This window comes from Rhodnius prolixus, unplaced genomic scaffold (assembly GCF_049639745.1).
Source record: "Rhodnius prolixus isolate KJV_2025 unplaced genomic scaffold, Rpr scaffold_4, whole genome shotgun sequence".
NCBI lineage: Eukaryota > Metazoa > Arthropoda > Insecta > Hemiptera > Reduviidae > Rhodnius > Rhodnius prolixus.
In genome coordinates this window covers 7476697-7500509 of record NW_027411614.1, presented here as the reverse complement: position 1 = coordinate 7500509, position 23813 = coordinate 7476697, and the positions used below count along the sequence as shown (strand labels likewise).

Here is a 23813-nt window from a genome sequence, read left to right as displayed (position 1 = left end):
ATAACATCTTTAGTAATTCGAGTGCTTTATTCTATAAATTGTACAAATTATAATTATTAATTTTCACTTCTTAAGTCTTTTTGATTTTAAAAATATCAACATTTATAATCGATATTTCGTACTAAGTTGTGGAGAAACTGAAGTACGCTGTATCTACTGAGAAAGATTAAAGAAAAACGTGAAAAAAGAGAAAAACCTTTTTGGATAAGGCATACTTCCGATATAAACCATTTTGATCGCTAAGTTCAAGTCGTGTCATCTGACGGAAACAAATCGTAATACAAAGTTCGTTTACCCCCGATTTTTTCATTTTTGAAATAATTTGTTAACGGCACATCGATTCATGCAAATTGCTCGGGTTTACTCTAATTTTCGCATGATCTAAATACCTTCCCTTTTAAGTAAGAGAAAATACAAGATAGTAATAGGAAATATAAGAATACATATCTTTATCCTAATAAAGGTATCAAGAACAGACAAAAATATATTCAAAGTTGTTACAAAAATTCTCGGGGATGATTTTAACAATCTGCCTAATCGCAGATAAATCACTGCTAATGGAAGAGATCTTAAATAGTTTAAGGTATGAACTCCTCAGTGCATCACAAACCATTGGACTGTTTCGAGGTCCAAAGGCTGCAAATGCTGCAATTTTAGGGTTTGGTACTGGCTCTGTTAGCCTGCTCATAAGAGCAGTTTACCGGAGGGCACCACGGGGAGGTAGAGCTCAGGTTTCTGCCCTCCAAAAAACCATTCTTGCCTAACCGTATTCCAGCCAGTTTTGACCCTGACTAGTGCAGGGTAGCAGATGTCAACATTGTAACATGCATTACCTGCGAAGGGTCAGGGTGAAAACCAGCGCTTTAGGATACGATTAACCGCGAAATTATTAAAGGGATTTTTGGCAAGAATGGTGGAATATGGGATAAGTCGCGTTTGGGAATTTATAGAAAAGGAGGGCAACCAAGAATACGACCAACAAACAAAAGACAAAACAACGGAATGAAAAAAACAACAAAAGAATAAAACATGCCATAATCCCTCTAATTCAGGGCACCAATTCCTAATCAAACCCTATAAATCAGGTCATCAACCCATCGTCAATCCCTCTAGTCCAGGTTATCAATCCCCCTAATCCTGTTCATCTATCTCCCTAATCCAATTCATCTCTCCAACATCTATCCCTCTAATCTAGTTCTTCTCAACACAATATTTCTTTCTAATCCCATTCACCTCTCTTTTTGCTATGCCTATCTGTGTATTCCAGTGCATCTTTATTCTGCCTTAATCTTCATCTCAATTTAGCTATCCGTTAATGAAGTAGGCATATCTCTCCCATTAAGCAATAAATCTCTCTGAACATTTTTATTCAATAATCCGGTGCTGATTAACAAGTTCTATTGTTCAAACCTCAAGTTTAAATTAATGCAATGTAATGAGTAAATGACTGCTTCAATAGTACACACTAACACACTAAGCAGGAATTCAATATGGATTCAAAAAAATTTCAAACTAAGTAACTGCTTAGTCAACTGCACTGAGTTTTGTCTATGAACTACCAAATATCTCTCTAATACCCACTAACCCTTAATCATTGTACAAGTTATTAGAAGGCTTTCTAGAAGTGACTAATCATTGAAATGTGAAACGATTATCCCCACATAACACGCAACTAGAGAGCAATATTTAGCTACAGGGATGTAAATATGCAAAATTGAATGTGGGTATTAATAAAGCTTTCTTTGTGTCGACCTAAATATGAACTTTCACAATAAATGAATGCAATAAAGAAACTATAAAGGTAGAAATACTACCTTCAGTTTGAATTGTATAAATATCAACAGACTAAATAAGCAGGGCCTATCTAACATAAAAATATTAGGAGTGATCTTTTTTTTAGATATTGAAACCAAAATCGATAATCACAATCAGACCAAAGCATGTAACAGATCTCTTAAATTAAAACTTATCAGCATTTTTCCCTATATGCCTTCTTACGCCGGGTCTATAAGAACACGAACTTACGCGGAATACGCAACGAAAGATCGCAGAACGGCTAAAACGGTTTTGTAGCAGGCAGCCTATACTTTTTTTTTGTAATATACGATCGACGCGTTTGCGTTTGTTACGAAAAAAAGACCGACGGTAATCGTATTCGAAATTATTTGAAGCGTCACGACGATATCGAAACCGACAGAAACTATTCGAACCGTTTAGGGAACCGCCGTTTTCCCTGAAGACCCAGTTTTTAGAGAGATTTCTTAATTTCATTTTCTTTTATATTCAATCTCAGACAAGGTCCTCACAGACTTATCAGGAGTTATAAAGCGATTAATCAGATAATGATAAGTTATAAAAATACTTCATTTTTGTAAACTTATCATTACTGTTAAAGCACCATTTTTAACCCTTCATTGAGAGAAACCTAAGTTAAATAAAAGATTTCCCAAATAAGAAACCCAGTTAAATTGATTTCTAAAATACAGTCTGTAGAGATCCAATTTCTCATTTTTACACAGCATTGTAGTAAGATGTTTCATCTCTCACCATATTTCTCAATAGAGCTTGTAAAACTTATTTAGTATCCCACCCGCTACCACAGTAACAGAAGCACGCGAATAAATACAGATCTATTTAGAGGAAATTCCAATTGATTCTGTTAAATTCCCGGATAGATAAAAGATGACTTGAAGTTTAAATCATTATGTGCAAAGAAAATAGATTTGTTTGCGCATCAGCCCACGATTGAGCAACAGTAACTGCATATCATTAAATCGTTTAAAGCTCCTTGAAGAATTAGAAAAAAAGTTAAGAAAAGAGACTATAACTTCTCATAGACTTCAGTTATCCGATTAGCAGATAGTTTTCGGAGAACGCTGACAGCAAAGAAACAAAACAGAAATGGGTCTGATACTCTCAATCATATTTTACCCTCTGGATCAAACTGGATCACTATGTTCTGCACTTCGGATTCAAAATCTTCCATTAAATTAACAAATACGATTCCAAATATGATTTCTTTAGGCTATGAACCAAATCAAAGTTAATACATATTATTTTTTCTAAATTCTTACAAACAACAAACAACTTCAATTTTTGTCTTTTCGCTAATAATCCAATAACAATATTTTTTTTTACTTCTAACAAACAAAGTCCCTGTAACGAGATGACTCAGGCTGGTTGCAGTCCAACTTCTGCAGTTACCTCAATACAGGTCTGTTGTTTTGTTAGCGGCTTAAAAAGATGCTATTGGAATTTCGTAGCGTAGACTATTAAATGAGAATGATTGCTGTTTTGGTGTAATTTAAGAAAAATGTATTTGCTACTTTTTTAGGCAATATGTTGCTAACACATAATATTTATTAAAAATATATATTTACGGTCACAAAAATTTTGCTTATTCTATTCAATTAACGCATAAAGAAAAAAAATGGAATCATGTTTACAAATTAAAGGAAAAGATTTGGAATCGTCAGCCTGACAATGTTTGTTTGATGGAGTATGTAAAACAGATCTGAAATCATCTTAGCACATTTTTGCTGTCAGTAATCTACAAAAACGATTTAGCTATCAGTAACATCAAGAATGCTACAAGGAGTAATGATCACACCGTTATCATTTCTTTTTTATCAAACAATTCAGTAATACTGTATTTTACTTCAACAAGGATCAAAACTTCTTAACGTCATAAAATTACTTTTTTTATGATTATAGGAAGTTATCGGATTACATCACTAGTAATAATTAAAGTAGATATTATAGAAATAGATCTTAATTTACTCGTAAGCTATTTGTTACGTTTAGAAAGCGATGGATACAAAGCTCTAAAGTCGAATGATGAGAGATGGAATCAAACTTGCTCAATTGAGCTGTTTAAAAAAAAAGGTTGGACCTCTAGCTGGCTCGCTATCATAGAACTGAGTTTGAAACTGAGCAAATCTTTTACATACCTTGGTTCCTGCTCAAGACTGCGGGGTAAGTTACGGCTAAAGAACCGTTCCAATAGTTCCCATAAGTCAATGAACCTTTATTAGACTGAAAAATTAAAAATGAAATTTAAGACTTCTTCCTCCAATTTAAGATGACGAATAGAAAAAAAATGCTGTTCGTTTTATATTTAAAACAAAAGATTGAACTTTTAGTCTGAAAACAATTATAAGTATGGCTTAATGCTGAAAAAGATCACATCCTACATCTTATGTATTGTAAGGCCTACTCAGAACTTAGAAATTTTAACACATTCACTTAGAACAAGACAAGTATAACTGTCCCCATCCTTGAGCATGAAAATTGGAATAATCCATTATGATTTGAACAATTCACCACTACAACAAACTGCACAGTGATTGGGGTTAATGGGGGAAGAGCATCTTATCTGCAGCCAAGGAGACCAATACTCAGTGCATTTGTGTGTTGCCATACTTCATTTTGATTTTTTTTACAAAACATTGAATTACAGGCTAAAGTGAAGCATTAATTTTGAAACAAATCATATATCACATTAAAATCATTGTTTTGAAGGTGAGGTTCAGTAACACAGAACATGTTAGACGATCTCAAATTATTGAAGAAAAATCGAAATTTTACTACTAATGAAGACTGATGCAAAAACATCAAACATGAATTTTCCCTGGCCAGCAATGAGAGCCTCTCCAGACAAGTAGAAAAGAAGTTAGATGGTTCTTATGTTTTTTAGGCGACAGAGGAAATTGGTTGCAAAGATTATCGATGTCAAAATTAGTTCTGATCTGATTGAAGAAGTACACTTCAGATTGATTTAGATGATGTTATGGAAGCTGTTTATGGGTGGAGGCTAGTTGTAGAGTTATCCTTTGAAGGGCGGTTCTTTCTTTGGCAAGATTCTGTTAGAAAAAAATAAGAGCCCTAGGTATCCAGTGCAGAAATGCTTGACCGTGTAGATGGTTGGTGAAGGAAGTTGAATGAGTGTGGGGGCGAAGTCGCAACTGGATGTATGAAAGAAAGAAGAGTTTTCTTTTGTGGAAAATAGATGTAGAAGAAGAGTTGGAAACCTGCACTGAACCAGGTAAATTACATCAAAGGGAGGCTTGATAATGGGTTGATTGATGACTGAAAAGCCTTGTGTCGGAATGTAGAAGCAAGCACTAACTGGTAGTTTACAATTCCTCATTTGTTTCCGTATTTTGAGAACAGGAAAACATTAAATCGTTAGGTCTGCTTTGTTATAGACCACCAAGTTGAGTAGTGTCTCCTATCTGTTGACTTGCTCTTGTGGCTTCGGAAGGAACAGTAGGGATCTTCAAAAAGGATTCCAATATCCACTATACAGAACTAATTCCAGTATACGTTAAGACATGAGTTGGATAGTTTATCAACTGCTATAACTTTTTCAACCCTTTTACATTTATAATTATAGTTTAAAATGTCATTTATTTTTGTCCTGTTTTTGCTTCACATTTTGGGTATAATTTCTTGCTTTCTTTCTTCTTATCCGTTGACTTTCTCCTGTTGATACCAACACAAATTTATCTGCTTCAAACCAAAAAATGAAATGCCATCGAAGAATTTAACTCTTAAGTGTAAAGTAATTTTATCCTAGAATGTAGTTATGAGACATGTAGTTACATTGTGTGATTGTTGATAACTGATATGGTGTCAGGGTAACCGCAAAAGAGCTGGTTGATTGGCACTTGAAAACTCTAAATAAAAAGCCAACTGAAACTTGTAATTTTGAAATTGTTTTAAAATCTAGCTAACATGCTGTCCACCAGAAAACCTTAGGATAATTGGTTTTTATCCACACGGTTGGCAACAGTTGGTTCAAAACAGTATACTGGGTGAAAGTGCCTGAAAACCTCTAGTGTTCTTAGCAGCAATCATTGGTAGTCCTGGTAAACTTCCAGATCAGGACTTCCGGCCAGTAAAAGGTCAAATCCATATAAAACATTTACCCTCAAACCATGTTTTCTATCAACTCCCCTGCTGTTCCAAGAGTGTAACCATCTAAAACTGTTCTCCTATTCCAGCTCCGTTTGAGGTGGTAGATGTCACTCGCATTTTACAACCGAATATCTCACTCTGAATTATGGATTTAAAAAAAAATCCAAACAATAATTCATAACAAATTGAATTAATAACATGATAATAAAAATAAAACTTTTTTTTTTACTAAAATAGGAAAATTAGAAATTATTAATGTAAATTCGGTTTCACAAGGCCATCCAAATTACACACTACTTAAATAGCAATTAAGGGATCAGATCGAACATAAATAGGTTTAATTTTCACCTATTCATTCTTAGGTTGAAATAAGAAGAGCTATTTAAAGCAATTTGATTATAAATCACCAAGGCCATCACAAAATGAAGTAAAATAGAACAATAAAAAGAAGTTGCTCAGTATTCTTGAGTTGAAAGAATGGATGAGCTATTTAGACTTCAGCTTCATCTAGAGTTCAGCTCAATAACAGACAAATTGACTTCAATTCACAAAGGAATAGAATTAGTCTGATTGTAATCGTACAATATACTACATGTGATACTCAAACAACATAAAACTAGATATAAGAGCGAACTGTTAATTTATTCTAATTTTCGAGTCTATAAAAAAACCAGTCATCTAATGTAGTTCATCTATCTCTCTAATCCAGGTCATCAATCCCTCTAATCCAGTTCATCTATCCCTCAAATGCAGGTCATCAATCCCTCTAATCCAGATCATCTATCCCTCAAATCCAGGTCATCAATCCCTCAAATCCAGGTCATCAATCCCTCTAATCCAGTTCATCTAGCTATTATCAATCCAGTACATCTCTCCATCCAGGTCATCTATCCATCATCAATCCCCCTAATCCAGTTCATTTATCCCTCAAATCCAGGTAATTTATCCATAATCAATCCCTTTAATCCAGATCATCAATTCCTCATCAAACCCTATAAACCAGGTCATCTATCACTCATCAATTCTATTCATCTACCCATCGTCTTTCTCTATAATCCAGTTCATCTGTCCAACATCAATCCCTCTGATCCAGGTCGTCAATTCCTCATCGAACCGTATAAACCAGGACATTTATCCATCAACAATCCCTTTAATCCAGATCATCGATTCCTCATCAAACCCTATAAACCAGGTCATCTATCACTCATCAATCCTGTTCATCTACCCAACATTTTTCCATATAATCCAGTTCATCTGTCCAACATCAATCCCTCTGATCCATGTCATCAATTCCTCATCAAACCCTATAAACCAGGTCATCACGCCCTCATTAATTCCTATAATCCAGTACATCTATCCATAAACTATCCTTCTTATCTAGGTCATCAATCCCTCTAATCCAGGTCATCAATCCCCCTAATCGAGGTCAAATCCAGTACATCACTCCATCATCTATCCCTCTAATCCAGTTCATCTTTTTTTTCGCTATGCCTATCCATGTATTCCAGTTCATCTTTATTCTGTCTTAAACTTCAACTCAATTTAGTTATCCACCAATGAAGTAGGCATATCTCTCCCATTAGCAGCAATAAATCACTCTTGAATATTTTTATTCAATAATCCGGAGCTGATACAACATATTCTAATGTTCAAACCTTAAATTTAAATCAATGCAATGTAATGTGTGACTAAATGTCTGCTTCAATATTACACACAGCTGGAATTCAATATGGATTGAAAAAACAAAAAATCCAAACTAAGTATCGCTACGACAATTGCACTGAGTTTTGTCTAAAACTACCAAATATCTCACGAATACCCACTAACCCTAAATCATTGTACATTTCATTACAAGACTTTCTAGAGGTGACAATCATAGAAATGTAAAACGATTATCCGTACATAACACGAAGTTAAAGAGCAATATTTAGCTAACAGGGATATTAATATGCAGCTTTGAATTTGGGCATTAAAAAAGCTTACTTATTGAAGAACAAAATATGAACTTTCACAATAAATGCACTTAATACAGAAACCACAAGAGTAAAGAAAAAACTTCAAGAAAAAACAAGAATTACGTAGTGCAAATTTCTGGAGCAACTAATCTTGCGAGTGTGCGCGCGTGGAGGCTTTAAGTTTGTATTGTATAAATATCAACAGGCTAAATAAGCAGGGCCTATCTAACATAAAAATATTTGGAGTGATCTTTTTTTTAGATATTGAAACCAAAATCGATAATCACAATCAGACCTAAGTTAAATAAAAGATTTCTCAAATAAGAAACCCAGTTAAATTGATTTCTAAAATACAGTCTGTAGAGATCCAATTTCTCATTTTTACACAGCATTGGAGTAAGATGTCTCATCTCTCACCATATTTCTCAATAGAGCTTGTAAAACTTATTTAGTATCCCACCCGCTACCACAGTAACAGAAGCACGCGTATAAATACAGATCTATGTTATTTAGAGGAAATTCCAACTGATTCTGTTAAAGATGACTTGAAGTTTAAATCATTATGTGCATAGAAGATAGATTTGTTTGCGCATCAGCCCATGAATGAGCTACAGTAATCGCTTATAATTAAGTCATTTAAAGCTCCTCAAAAAATAATACACGCTACAAGTATTACGAAAAGGGTCGATAAAAAAAAATGTTAAGAAAAGGGACTATAACGTCTCGTAGATCCTAGTTATCTGATTATCAGAGAAATCTGACTCTCTGAATTTTCGGAGAACGCTGACAGGAGTAAAAAAAAAGTCCTGATATTTTCAATTATATTTTACCCTTACGACCAAAATGGATCACTATGTTCTGCACTTCGGATTCATACTCTTCTAGCAAATCAACAAATACGATTCCAAATATAATTTCTTTAGACCTAGAATCGAATGAAAGGTAATACATATTATTTTTTCTAAATTCCTTACAACAAACAACTTCAATTTTTCTCTTTTAGCTAATAATCCAACTTCCATGTTTTTACTTCTAACAAACTTGAAGACCCGTAACGAGGTGACTCAGGCTGGCTGCAATCCAACTACTGCAGTTACCTCATTACAAATCTGTTGTTTTGTTAGCAGCTTCAAAATGCTATTGGAATTTCGTAGCTTAGACTATGAAAAATAGAAGATGGTTGTTGTTCCTAGTTTAAGAAAAATATATTTACAACCTTTTTCGGCAATACGTTTCGGAGAACGCCGACAGCAGTAAAAAAAAAAGCCTTGATATTTTCAATTATGTTTTACCCTACCACCAAAATGGATCACTATGTTCTATACTTCGGATTCAAACTCTTCTAGCAAATCAACAAATACGATTCCAAATATAATTTCATTAGACCTAGAATCGAATGAAAGGTAATACATATTATTTTTTCTAAATTCCTTACAACAAACAACTTCAATTTTTCTCTTTTAGCTAATAATCCAACTTCCATGTTTTTACTTTTAACAAACTTGAAGACCCGTAACGAGGTGACTCAGGCTGGCTGCAATCCAACTACTGCAGTTACCTCATTACAGATCTGTTGTTTTGTTAGCAGCTTCAAAATGCTATTGGAATTTCGTAGCTTAGACTATGAAAAATAGAAGATGGTTGTTGTTCCTAGTTTAAGAAAAATATATTTACAACCTTTTTCGGCAATACGTTTCGGAGAACGCCGTCAGCAGTAAAAAAAAAAGCCCTGATATTTTCAATTATGTTTTACCCTACCACCAAAATGGACACTTTGTTCTATACTTCGGATTCAAACTCTTCTAGCAAATCAACAAATACGATTCCAAATATAATTTCATTAGACCTAGAATCGAATGAAAGGTAATACATATTATTTTTTCTAAATTCCTTACAACAAACAACTTCAATTTTTCTCTTTTAGCTAATAATCCAACTTCCATGTTTTTACTTCTAACAAACTTGAAGACCCGTAACGAGGTGACTCAGGCTGGCTGCAATCCAACTACTGCAGTTACCTCATTACAGATCTGTTGTTTTGTTAGCAGCTTCAAAATGCTATTGGAATTTCGTAGCTTAGACTATGAAAAATAGAAGATGGTTGTTGTTCCTAGTTTAAGAAAAATATATTTACAACCTTTTTCGGCAATACGTTTCGGAGAACGCCGACAGCAGTAAAAAAAAAAGCCCTGATATTTTCAATTATGTTTTACCCTACCACCAAAATGGACACTTTGTTCTATACTTCGGATTCAAACTCTTCTAGCAAATCAACAAATACGATTCCAAATATAATTTCTTTAGACCTAGAATCGAATGAAAGGTAATACATATTATTTTTTCTAAATTCCTTACAACAAACAACTTCAATTTTTCTCTTTTAGCTAATAATCCAACTTCCATGTTTTTACTTCTAACAAACTTGAAGACCCGTAACGAGGTGACTCAGGCTGGCTGCAATCCAACTACTGCAGTTACCTCATTACAGATCTGTTGTTTTGTTAGCAGCTTCAAAATGCTATTGGAATTTCGTAGCTTAGACTATGAAAAATAGAAGATGGTTGTTGTTCCTAGTTTAAGAAAAATATATTTACAACCTTTTTCGGCAATACGTTTCGGAGAACGCCGACAGCAGTAAAAAAAAAAGCCCTGATATTTTCAATTATGTTTTACCCTACCACCAAAATGGACACTTTGTTCTATACTTCGGATTCAAACTCTTCTAGCAAATCAACAAATACGATTCCAAATATAATTTCATTAGACCTAGAATCGAATGAAAGGTAATACATATTATTTTTTCTAAATTCCTTACAACAAACAACTTCAATTTTTCTCTTTTAGCTAATAATCCAACTTCCATGTTTTTACTTCTAACAAACTTGAAGACCCGTAACGAGGTGACTCAGGCTGGCTGCAATCCAACTACTGCAGTTACCTCATTACAAATCTGTTGTTTTGTTAGCAGCTTCAAAATGCTATTGGAATTTCGTAGCTTAGACTATGAAAAATAGAAGATGGTTGTTGTTCCTAGTTTAAGAAAAATATATTTACAACCTTTTTCGGCAATACGTTTCGGAGAACGCCGACAGCAGTAAAAAAAAAAGCCCTGATATTTTCAATTATGTTTTACCCTACCACCAAAATGGACACTTTGTTCTATACTTCGGATTCAAACTCTTCTAGCAAATCAACAAATACGATTCCAAATATAATTTCATTAGACCTAGAATCGAATGAAAGGTAATACATATTATTTTTTCTAAATTCCTTACAACAAACAACTTCAATTTTTCTCTTTTAGCTAATAATCCAACTTCCATGTTTTTACTTCTAACAAACTTGAAGACCCGTAACGAGGTGACTCAGGCTGGCTGCAATCCAACTACTGCAGTTACCTCATTACAGATCTGTTGTTTTGTTAGCAGCTTCAAAATGCTATTGGAATTTCGTAGCTTAGACTATGAAAAATAGAAGATGGTTGTTGTTCCTAGTTTAAGAAAAATATATTTACAACCTTTTTCGGCAATACGTTTCGGAGAACGCCGACAGCAGTAAAAAAAAAAGCCCTGATATTTTCAATTATGTTTTACCCTACCACCAAAATGGACACTTTGTTCTATACTTCGGATTCAAACTCTTCTAGCAAATCAACAAATACGATTCCAAATATAATTTCTTTAGACCTAGAATCGAATGAAAGGTAATACATATTATTTTTTCTAAATTCCTTACAACAAACAACTTCAATTTTTCTCTTTTAGCTAATAATCCAACTTCCATGTTTTTACTTCTAACAAACTTGAAGACCCGTAACGAGGTGACTCAGGCTGGCTGCAATCCAACTACTGCAGTTACCTCATTACAGATCTGTTGTTTTGTTAGCAGCTTCAAAATGCTATTGGAATTTCGTAGCTTAGACTATGAAAAATAGAAGATGGTTGTTGTTCCTAGTTTAAGAAAAATATATTTACAACCTTTTTCGGCAATACGTTTCGGAGAACGCCGACAGCAGTAAAAAAAAAAGCCCTGATATTTTCAATTATGTTTTACCCTACCACCAAAATGGACACTTTGTTCTATACTTCGGATTCAAACTCTTCTAGCAAATCAACAAATACGATTCCAAATATAATTTCTTTAGACCTAGAATCGAATGAAAGGTAATACATATTATTTTTTCTAAATTCCTTACAACAAACAACTTCAATTTTTCTCTTTTAGCTAATAATCCAACTTCCATGTTTTTACTTCTAACAAACTTGAAGACCCGTAACGAGGTGACTCAGGCTGGCTGCAATCCAACTACTGCAGTTACCTCATTACAGATCTGTTGTTTTGTTAGCAGCTTCAAAATGCTATTGGAATTTCGTAGCTTAGACTATGAAAAATAGAAGATGGTTGTTGTTCCTAGTTTAAGAAAAATATATTTACAACCTTTTTCGGCAATACGTTTCGGAGAACGCCGTCAGCAGTAAAAAAAAAAAGCCCTGATATTTTCAATTATGTTTTACCCTACCACCGAAATGGACACTTTGTTTTATACTTCGGATTCAAACTCTTCTAGTAAATCAACAAATACGATTCCAAATATAATTTCATTAGACCTAGAATCGAATGAAAGGTAATACATATTATTTTTTCTAAATTCCTTACAACAAACAACTTCAATTTTTCTCTTTTAGCTAATAATCCAACTTCCATGTTTTTACTTCTAACAAACTTGAAGACCCGTAACGAGGTGACTCAGGCTGGCTGCAATCCAACTACTGCAGTTACCTCATTACAGATCTGTTGTTTTGTTAGCAGCTTCAAAATGCTATTGGAATTTCGTAGCTTAGGCTACGAAAAATAGAAGATGGTTGTTGTTCCTAGTTTAAGAAAAATATATTTACAACCTTTTTCGGCAATACGTTTCGGAGAACGCCGTCAGCAGTAAAAAAAAAAAGCCCTGATATTTTCAATTATGTTTTACCCTACCACCAAAATGGACACTTTGTTCTATACTTCGGATTCAAACTCTTCTAGCAAATCAACAAATACGATTCCAAATATAATTTCTTTAGACCTAGAATCGAATGAAAGGTAATACATATTATTTTTTCTAAATTCCTTACAACAAACAACTTCAATTTTTCTCTTTTAGCTAATAATCCAACTTCCATGTTTTTACTTCTAACAAACTTGAAGACCCGTAACGAGGTGACTCAGGCTGGCTGCAATCCAACTACTGCAGTTACCTCATTACAGATCTGTTGTTTTGTTAGCAGCTTCAAAATGCTATTGGAATTTCGTAGCTTAGACTATGAAAAATAGAAGATGGTTGTTGTTCCTAGTTTAAGAAAAATATATTTACAACCTTTTTCGGCAATACGTTTCGGAGAACGCCGACAGCAGTAAAAAAAAAAGCCCTGATATTTTCAATTATGTTTTACCCTACCACCGAAATGGACACTTTGTTTTATACTTCGGATTCAAACTCTTCTAGCAAATCAACAAATACGATTCCAAATATAATTTCCTTAGGCCTTGAATCGAATGAAAGGTAATACATATTATTTTTTCTAAATTCCTTACAACAAACAACTTCAATTTTTCTCTTTTAGCTAATAATCCAACTTCCATGTTTTTACTTTTAACAAACTTGAAGACCCGTAACGAGGTGACTCAGGCTGGCTGCAATCCAACTACTGCAGTTACCTCATTACAGATCTGTTGTTTTGTTAGCAGCTTCAAAATGCTATTGGAATTTCGTAGCGTAGACTATGAAAAATAGAAGATGGTCGTTGTTTCTGGTTTAAGAAAAATGTATACCTTTTTCGGCAATACGTTGGCAACACATAACACATATTATAAACAATATATATAAGTGGCCGCCACAATTTTGCTTATTCAATTCAATTAAACGAAGAAATGGAATCATGTTTTCGATTTAATGGAAGAGATTTGGAATCCTCAGCCTGACAATGTTTGTTTGATGGAGAGTGTAAAACAGATAAGATTTCTGAAATTATCTGAGCACCTTTCTGCAGTCAGTGATCTAGTTATCCATGACATTTGGAGCGCTTCAAAGAGTAATAGTCACGCAGTTATAATTTTTTTTTTTTATCTAACAATTCTGGAATACTGTATTTTACTTTTACAAGGAACTGAACTTCTTATAGTATAAATAATTAAAGTAGATATTATAGAAATAGATCTTAATTTACTCGTAAGCTATTTGTTACGTTTAGAAAGCGAGGGATACAAAGCTCTAAAGTCGAATGATGAGAGATGGAATCAAACTTGCTCAACTGAGCTGTTTAAAAAAAAAGTTGGACCTCTAGCTGGCTAGATATCATAGAACTGAGTTAAAAATTGAGCAAATCTTTTACAAACCTTCGTTCCTGCTCAAGACTGCGGGGTAAGTTACGGCTAAAATACCGTTCTATTCGTTCCCATAAGTCAATGAACCTTTATTAGATTGAAAAATAAAAATGAAATTTAATACTTCTTCCTCTAATTTAAGATGACGAATAGAAAAAAATGCTGTTCGTTTTATATTTAAGACAAAAGATTGAACTTTTAGTCTGAAAACAATTATAAGTATGGCTTAATGCTGAATAAGATCACATCCTACATTTTATGTATTGTAAGGCCTACTCAGAACTTAGAAATTTAAACACATTCACTTAGAACAAGCCACGCGTAACAAGCTATCTGATCTATATATTATTAACGGTCCCAAATGACAAGAAGAGAACTTTTTTACAAAATGTGTGCGTAATAAGGCTATGAGTACAAGGTTTAGAGATTTAGTTTTACCTTTTTGATTTCTATATAACCATTATGTTTTTTGAGAAAGTTCATATTATGTTCTAGTGAAAGGAAACTTTGATAATGCTCATATTCTAGAACCTACAAAGCATTCCCGGAAAGCTAAAGCCTGTCCCCATCCTTGAGCGTAAGAATTGGATAATCATTAACATTTGAACAATTCACCACTACAACAAACTGCACAGTGATTGGGGGATAATGGGGGAAGAGCATCTTATCTGCAGCACAAGGATACCAATACTTAGTGCATTTGTGTGTTGCCATACTTCATTTTGATTTTTTTACAAAACACTTTGAATTACAGATCCTAAAGAGAAGCATTAATTTTGAAACAAATCACATATCACATTAAAAGCATTGTTTTGAAGGTGAGGTTCAGTAACACAGAACATGTTAGACGATCCCAAATTATTGAAGAAAAATCGAAATTTTACTGCTAATGAAGATTGATGCATAAACATCAAACTTGAATTTTCCCAGGCCAGCAATGAGAGCCTCTCCAGACAAGTAGAAAAGAAGTTAGATGGTTCTTATGTTCTTAAGGCGACAGAGGAAATGTTGCAAAGATTATCGAAGTCAAAAATAGTTCTTATCTGATGGAAGAAGTACATTTCAGATTGGTTTAGATCATGTTACAGAAGCTTTTTATGAATAGAGGCTAGTTGTAGAGCTATCCTTTGAAGGGCGATTCTTTCTTTGGCAAGATTCTTTTAGAAAAAAGTAAGAGCCCTAGGTATCCAGTGCAGAAATGCTTGACCGTGAAGATGGTTGGTGAAGGAAGTTGAATGAGTGTGGGGGCGAAGTCGCAACTGGATGTATGAAAGAAAGAAGAGTTTTCTTTTGTGGAAAATAGATGTAGAAGAAGAGTTGGAAACCTGCACTGAACCAGGAAGATTACATCAAAGGTAGGCTTGGTAGTGGGGTGATTGATGACTGAAAAGCCTTATGTCAGAATGTTGAAGCAATAGAAGCACATACTGGTGGCTTGCTAGTGGGGTGATTGATGACTGAAAAGTCATGTGTCGGAATGTAGAAGCAATAGAAGCACATACTGGCGGCTTGGTAGTGGGGTGATTGATGACTGAAAAGCCTTGTGTCGGAATGTAGAAGCAATAGAAACACATACTGGCGGCTTGGTAGTGGGGTGATTGATGACTGAAAAGCCTTATGTCAGAATGTTGAAGCAATAGAAGCACATACTGGCGGCTTGGTAGTGGGGTGATTGATGACTGAAAAGCCTTGTGTCGGAATGTAGAAGCAATAGAAACACATACTGGCGGCTTTTTTATTGTTTAATATTTTCATAATTCGCTCAGATATCTCAGATTAACATCATTAGAATAACATATGTTTAGTTCGACAACTTAGTTATGACACCTCAGATGCATGGTTCTTCTTGAGGATGACGCCTCTAAGGAGTTATAACTAAGTTGTAAGCCAAAACAAAAATTACAAAAAGCCTAAATCCACCCATAGAATTCAAGTCAGCTTACCTTCTGTTGAACCCAAATTTTTGAAATTGAGCTTTAAATAAGTAATCCATACCTTCTCCATAACAAAATAAGGAGAAAAACTTTTTAAATGTATTATTTTATCGCAGCTTTGTGATGGCATGTTTCATTATTACCAAAGTCTGTAGCTCGATTCTAATTTCAAACTAAAAATTGAATAACTAACACATCTAAACTATACTTATTTCGATTTGAGCACTAAATTTGCTGAAGTAGTTAATGCGCAATTTAAAAAGCGTCATCATTAAGTAAAATTACATTAATAATTTTCTTTTTTTCCATTTTATGAACATTTTATTTTTATTAAAATGATCTTAAACCAATTCTAGCATATGCATGCACGTTTATCAACTGTTATGAACCGTTATAACCTATTCATCTAAAACATTTGTAATTAGATCTAAATTGTCATTTTCTTTGGTCCTGTTTTTGCTTTACATATTATCCGAATAATGTCTTGCTTGGGCAGAATGATACCTCATCAAATACGTCACTGATCTGTTGTTGTATTTGTTCTTCCTCTTGATAACAACAAAAATATATCTGTTTCAAACCAACTGTACCACAGTTTAAAAATGAAAAATGGTACTATTCAAAAATCATTATACAACACTTTTTGATTATTCAAATGCCACCGAAAAATTTAAGTGTAAAGTGATTTTATCCTAGAATGCAGTTATGAGACATGTTGTTACATTGTGTGATTGCTGATATCTGATACGGTGTCAGTGTGAGAGTGTTGTTTGTGTTATTAATAGCAAAAGCAAAACTAATAAGGAAACTCTAAACTTTGGTTGGTCTAAAGGGTTGAAAAAATCGTTAGCAATCACTCCTAGGGATTTTAACAATTCCGAACTAGGTATCTGTAACAATAAGAAACACAAACATTAGTAAAAATTTATTTGAAGAATTGAGGATACTTAACAAACAATATGTGAAGTTAAACTGTTTACTTATTTACTAAACAAAAAATAGTCAAACTAATCGAATTAAAATTCTCAATAATACTACCTCAAATTTAGTAAATACCTAATATGCATAAGCTCACTTCAATTCTTTAAATGATTTAAAAAGAAAAACCAAATTATCACTCGAATCTATAAATTTTCTCAGTTACATTCAGATAATCTACTTCCAAACTGTATTCAATTAAAATAAGTTTTAGGAACCGCTTGACATAAATAAATCCCCGAGATCAATTTAAGGCAAATTTATTAAATTCGAAAGAATGAAATTATTGAAAAAGCAATTATTCTTAAATTTTCTAAATCTGTACCAAATTTGTTTATTACAAACATAAATTGTTCTATAATATCAATAAATTAATAAAGTAGCAGTTTAAAATATTAAAAATTTAAAAAAAAATAAAAAAAATTAAGTGACTGAGAATTCATTCATGCCTGAAATTTGGGCCAATTTCAGTTATAATGTAGGGGTCAACTTAAGTTAAATTTGGTTCGATTTAAAATACATTAGATTTGTTATCGTGCTTATTTCTTATTTAATAAATAAGTGAGCAATAAATTATTTTATAGATTTGAAAAAAGTATCTTCATTTCCACCTAATTTTTATTATAACAAATAAATTATCCTAAAATATTATTAAAAACAATTAAACAGAAGTTAAACGATTGATAATTAACAATAAAACACCAATTAATTCCAAGTAATAAAAATTCATGACTGCTGGAACAAGTCGCTTAAGCAGCCAGCTCTTTTTTCGATTTTAATTAAAGAAAATTGTGTAAAATAATAAAAATTTGATGGAATATTTCAAATTTTAGTTACGAAAATGAATTTACCTTCAACAACGTGGTCACCTGGTTAATATCACAAGTAAAACTGGCAAAATGGCCGTTACATACATGAGGTTCTACATATGAAAGTATAAACATATGTGCTGCCTTCCAAATATTAAAAAATTAATTAATCAACTTATATTGAATTTTATGAAATTTTAGCTAAAAAAAAAAAGTTATCTAAACTTAAAATATTTTTTAATTCATTTATTAAAAAACTTTTCAGGAAATACTTTACGACGTCACAAGCGGATGGTGACCTTGCAATACTTTTGATAATAAAATAATTATAACTAATTATCAATTTTTTGAAATTATTTTTTACTATAATTAGACTAAAGCCTAATTAACTTTTAGAATCAAGTTTTTAACAAGAATTAATAAAATCTAATAAAATATTCATAATCGAGTTAATAATAAGGCTAATGAAAGACTGTGCATCTTTAGTCCATTTATTTTGAAAAAGATGAAGTAAAACAGCACTGGAAAATGCAGAATAAGTCACCTACTTTGAATGGAATTCTTGTTTTTCTTACATTCAACGTTAATAATAAGGCCAATGGTAGACTGTGCATCTCTGGTCGATCTATTTTGAAAAAGAAGGAGTAAAAAAGCACTGGAAAATGCAGAAATAGTCACCTAGTTTGAATGGAATTCTTGTTTTCCTTACATTCAAAGTTAATAATAAGGCCAATGGTAGACTGTGCATCTCTGATCGATCTATTTTGTAAAAGAAGGAGTAAAAAAGCACTGAAAAATGCAGAAATTGTCACCTAGTTTGAATAGAATTCTTGTTTTTCTTACATTCAAAGTTAATAATAAGGCCAATGGTAGACTGTGCATCTCTGGTCGATCTATTTTGAAAAAGAAGGAGTAAAAAAGCACTGGAAAATGCAGAAATAGTCACCTAGTTTGAATGGAATTCTTGTTTTTCTTACATTCAAAGTTAATAATAAGGCCAATGGTAGACTGTGCATCTCTGGTCGATCTATTTTGAAAAAGAAGCAGTAAAAAAGCACTGGAAAATGCAGAATAAGTCACCTAGTTTGAATGGAATTCTTGTTTTTCTTACAGTCAAAGTTAATAATAAGGCCAATGGTAGACTGTGCATCTCTGGTCGATCTATTTTGAAAAAGAAGGAGTAAAAAAGCACTGGAAAATGCAGAATAAGTCACCTAGTTTGAATGGAATTCTTGTTTTTCTTACATTCAAAGTTAATAATAAGGCCAATGGTAGACTGTGCATCTCTGGTCGATCTATTTTGAAAAAGAAGGAGTAAAAAAGCACTGAAAAATGCAGAAATTGTCACCTAGTTTGAATAGAATTCTTGTTTTTCTTACATTCAAAGTTAATAATAAGGCCAATGGTAGACTGTGCATCTCTGGTCGATCTATTTTGAAAAAGAAGGAGTAAAAAAGCACTGGAAAATGCAGAATAAGTCACCTAGTTTGAATGGAATTCTTGTTTTTCTTACATTCAAAGTTAATAATAAGGCCAATGGTAGACTGTGCATCTCTGGTCAATCTATTTTGAAAAAGAAGGAGTAAAAAAGCACTGGAAAATGCAGAATAAGTCACCTAGTTTGAATGGAATTCTTGTTTTTCTTACATTCAAAGTTAATAATAAGGCCAATGGTAGACTGTGCATCTCTGGTCGATCTATTTTGAAAAAGAAGGAGTAAAAAAGCACTGAAAAATGCAGAAATTGTCACCTAGTTTGAATAGAATTCTTGTTTTTCTTACATTCAAAGTTAATAATAAGGCCAATGGTAGACTGTGCATCTCTGGTCGATCTATTTTGAAAAAGAAGGAGTAAAAAAGCACTGGAAAATGCAGAAATAGTCACCTAGTTTGAATGGAATTCTTGTTTTTCTTACATTCAAAGTTAATAATAAGGCCAATGGTAGACTGTGCATCTCTGGTCGATCTATTTTGAAAAAGAAGGAGTAAAAAAGCACTGGAAAATGCAGAATAAGTCACCTAGTTTGAATGGAATTCTTGTTTTTCTTACAGTCAAAGTTAATAATAAGGCCAATGGTAGACTGTGCATCTCTGGTCGATCTATTTTGAAAAAGAAGGAGTAAAAAAGCACTGGAAAATGCAGAATAAGTCACCTAGTTTGAATGGAATTCTTGTTTTTCTTACATTCAAAGTTAATAATAAGGCCAATGGTAGACTGTGCATCTCTGGTCGATCTATTTTGAAAAAGAAGGAGTAAAAAAGCACTGGAAAATGCCGAAATTGTCACCTAGTTTGAATGGAATTCTTGTTTTTCTTACATTCAAAGTTAATAATAAGGCCAATGGTAGACTGTGCATCTCTGGTCGATCTATTTTGAAAAAGAATGAGTAAAAAAGCACTGGAAAATGCAGAATAAGTCACCTAGTTTGAATGGAATTCTTGTTTTTCTTACATTCAAAGTTAATAATAAGGCCAATGGTAGACTGTGCATCTCTGGTCGATCTATTTTGAAAAAGAAGGAGTAAAAAAGCACTGGAAAATGCCGAAATTGTCACCTAGTTTGAATGGAATTCTTGTTTTTCTTACATTCAAAGTTAATAATAAGGCCAATGGTAGACTGTGCATCTCTGGTCGATCTATTTTGAAAAAGAATGAGTAAAAAAGCACTGGAAAATGCAGAATAAGTCACCTAGTTTGAATGGAATTCTTGTTTTTCTTACATTCAAAGTTAATAATAAGGCCAACGGTAGACTGTGCATCTCTGGTCGATCTATTTTGAAAAAGAAGGAGTAAAAAAGCACTGGAAAATGCCGAAATTGTCACCTAGTTTGAATGGAATTCTTGTTTTTCTTACATTCAAAGTTAATAATAAGGCCAATGGTAGACTGTGCATCTCTGGTCGATCTATTTTGAAAAGGAAGGAGTAAAAAAGCACTGGAAAATGCCGAAATTGTCACCTAGTTTGAATGGAATTCTTGTTTTTCTTACATTCAAAGTTAATAATAAGGCCAATGGTAGACTGTGCATCTCTGGTCGATCTATTTTGAAAAAGAAGGAGTAAAAAAGCACTGGAAAATGCCGAAATTGTCACCTAGTTTGAATGGAATTCTTGTTTTTCTTACATTCAAAGTTAATAATAAGGCCAATGGTAGACTGTGCATCTCTGGTCGATCTATTTTGAAAAAGAAGGAGTAAAAAAGGACTGGAAAATGCCGAAATTATCACCTAGTTTGAATGGAATTCTTGTTTTTCTTACATTCAAACTTAATAATAAGGCCAATGGTAGACTGCGCATCTCTGGTCGATCTATTTTGAAAAAGAAGGAGTAAAAAAGCACTGGAAAATGCAGAAATTATCACCTAGTTTGAATGGAATTCTTGTTTTTCTTACATTCAAAGTTAATAATAAGGCCAATGGTAGACTGTGCATCTCTGGTCGATCTATTTTGAAAAAGAAGGAGTAAAAAAGCACTGGAAAATGCCGAAATTATCACCTAGTTTGAATGGAATTCTTGTTTTTCTTACATTCAAAGTTAATAATAAGGCCAATGGTAGACTGTGCATCTCTGGTCGATCTATTTTGAAAAAGAATGAGTAAAAAAGCACTGGAAAATGCAGAATAAGTCACCTAGTTTGAATAGAATTCTTGTTTTTCTTACATTCAAAGTTAATAATAAGGCCAATGGTAGACTGTGCATCCCTGGTCGATCTATTTTGAAAAAGAAGGAGTAAAAAAGCACTGAAAAATGCAGAATAAGTCACCTAGTTTGAATGGAATTCTTGTTTTTCTTACATTCAAAGTTAATAATAAGGCCAATGGTAGACTGTGCATCTCTGGTCGATCTATTTTGAAAAAGAAGGAGTAAAAAAGCACTGGAAAATGCCGAAATTGTCACCTAGTTTGAATAGAATTCTTGTTTTTCTTACATTCAAAGTTAATAATAAGGCCAATGGTAGACTGTGCATCTCTGGTCGATCTATTATGAAAAAGAAGGAGTAAAAAAGCACTGGAAAATGCAGAATAAGTCACCTAGTTTGAATGGAATTCTTGTTTTTCTTACATTCAAAGTTAATAATAAGGCCAATGGTAGACTGTGCATCTCTGGTCGATCTATTTTGAAAAAGAAGGAGTAAAAAAGCACTGGAAAATGCAGAATAAGTCACCTAGTTTGAATGGAATTCTTGTTTTTCTTACATTCAAAGTTAATAATAAGGCCAATGGTAGACTGTGCATCTCTGGTCGATCTATTTTGAAAAAGAAGGAGTAAAAAAGCACTGGAAAATGCAGAATAAGTCACCTAGTTTGAATGGAATTCTTGTTTTTCTTACATTCAAAGTTAATAATAAGGCCAATGGTAGACTGTGCATCTCTGGTCGATCTATTTTGAAAAAGAAGGAGTAAAAAAGCACTGGAAAATGCAGAATAAGTCACCTAGTTTGAATGGAATTCTTGTTTTTCTTACATTCAAAGTTAATAATAAGGCCAATGGTAGACTGTGCATCTCTGGTCGATCTATTTTGAAAAAGAAGGAGTAAAAAAGCACTGGAAAATGCCGAAATTGTCACCTAGTTTAAATGGAATTCTTGTTTTTCCTTACATTCAAAGTTAATAATAAGGCCAATGGTAGACTGTGCATCTCTGGTCGATCTATTTTGAAAAAGAAGGAGTAAAAAAGCACTGGAAAATGCCGAAATTGTCACCTAGTTTGAATGGAATTCTTGTTTTTCTTACATTCAAAGTTAATAATAAGGCCAATGGTAGACTGTGCATCTCTGGTCGATCTATTTTGAAAAAGAAGGAGTAAAAAAGCACTGGAAAATGCAGAATAAGTCACCTAGTTTGAATGGAATTCTTGTTTTTCTTACATTCAAAGTTAATAATAAGGCCAATGGTAGACTGTGCATCTCTGGTCGATCTATTTTGAAAAAGAAGGAGTAAAAAAGCACTGGAAAATGCAGAATAAGTCACCTAGTTTGAATGGAATTCTTGTTTTTCTTACATTCAAAGTTAATAATAAGGCCAATGGTAGACTGTGCATCTCTGGTCGATCTATTTTGAAAAAGAAGGAGTAAAAAAGCACTGGAAAATGCCGAAATTGTCACCTAATTTAAATGGAATTCTTGTTTTCCTTACATTCAAAGTTAATAATAAGGCTAATGGTAGACTGTGCATCTCTGGTCGATCTATTTTGAAAAAGAAGGAGTAAAAAAGCACTGGAAAATGCCGAAATTGTCACCTAGTTTGAATGGAATTCTTGTTTTTCTTACATTCAAAGTTAATAATAAGGCCAATGGTAGACTGTGCATCTCTGGTCGATCTATTTTGAAAAAGAAGGAGTAAAAAAGCACTGGAAAATGCCGAAATTATCACCTAGTTTGAATGGAATTCTTGTTTTTCTTACATTCAAAGTTAATAATAAGGCCAATGGTAGACTGTGCATCTCTGGTCGATCTATTTTGAAAAAGAAGGAGTAAAAAAGCACTGGAAAATGCAGAATAAGTCACCTAGTTTGAATGGAATTCTTGTTATTCTTACATTCAAAGTTAATAATAAGGCCAATGGTAGACTGTGCATCTCTGGTCGATCTATTTTGAAAAAGAAGGAGTAAAAAAGCACTGGAAAATGCAGAATAAGTCACCTAGTTTGAATGGAATTCTTGTTTTTCTTACATTCAAAGTTAATAATAAGGCCAATGGTAGACTGTGCATCTCTGGTCGATCTATTTTGAAAAAGAAGGAGTAAAAAAGCACTGGAAAATGCAGAATAAGTCACCTAGTTTGAATGGAATTCTTGTTTTTCTTACATTCAAAGTTAATAATAAGGCCAATGGTAGACTGTGCATCTCTGGTCGAT

The 23813-nt window shown here is 33.2% G+C and overlaps 1 protein-coding gene and 1 long non-coding RNA gene across 2 annotated transcripts in view; one reads left to right on the top strand and one right to left on the bottom strand.

Annotated features, from left to right (window-relative positions):
* The window catches only part of wg (Wnt family member 1 wingless), a 100405-nt gene that overhangs the window by 1809 nt on the left and 74783 nt on the right, over window positions 1–23813 (top strand). The gene's annotated exons all lie outside the window — the stretch shown is intronic.
* LOC141456235 (uncharacterized) lies at window positions 16475–18097 on the bottom strand. Its single transcript, XR_012459664.1, has 2 exons — window positions 18004–18097; window positions 16475–17064 (listed from the first exon to the last, which is right to left on the bottom strand). It is a non-coding gene; the product is annotated as an uncharacterized lncRNA (long non-coding RNA).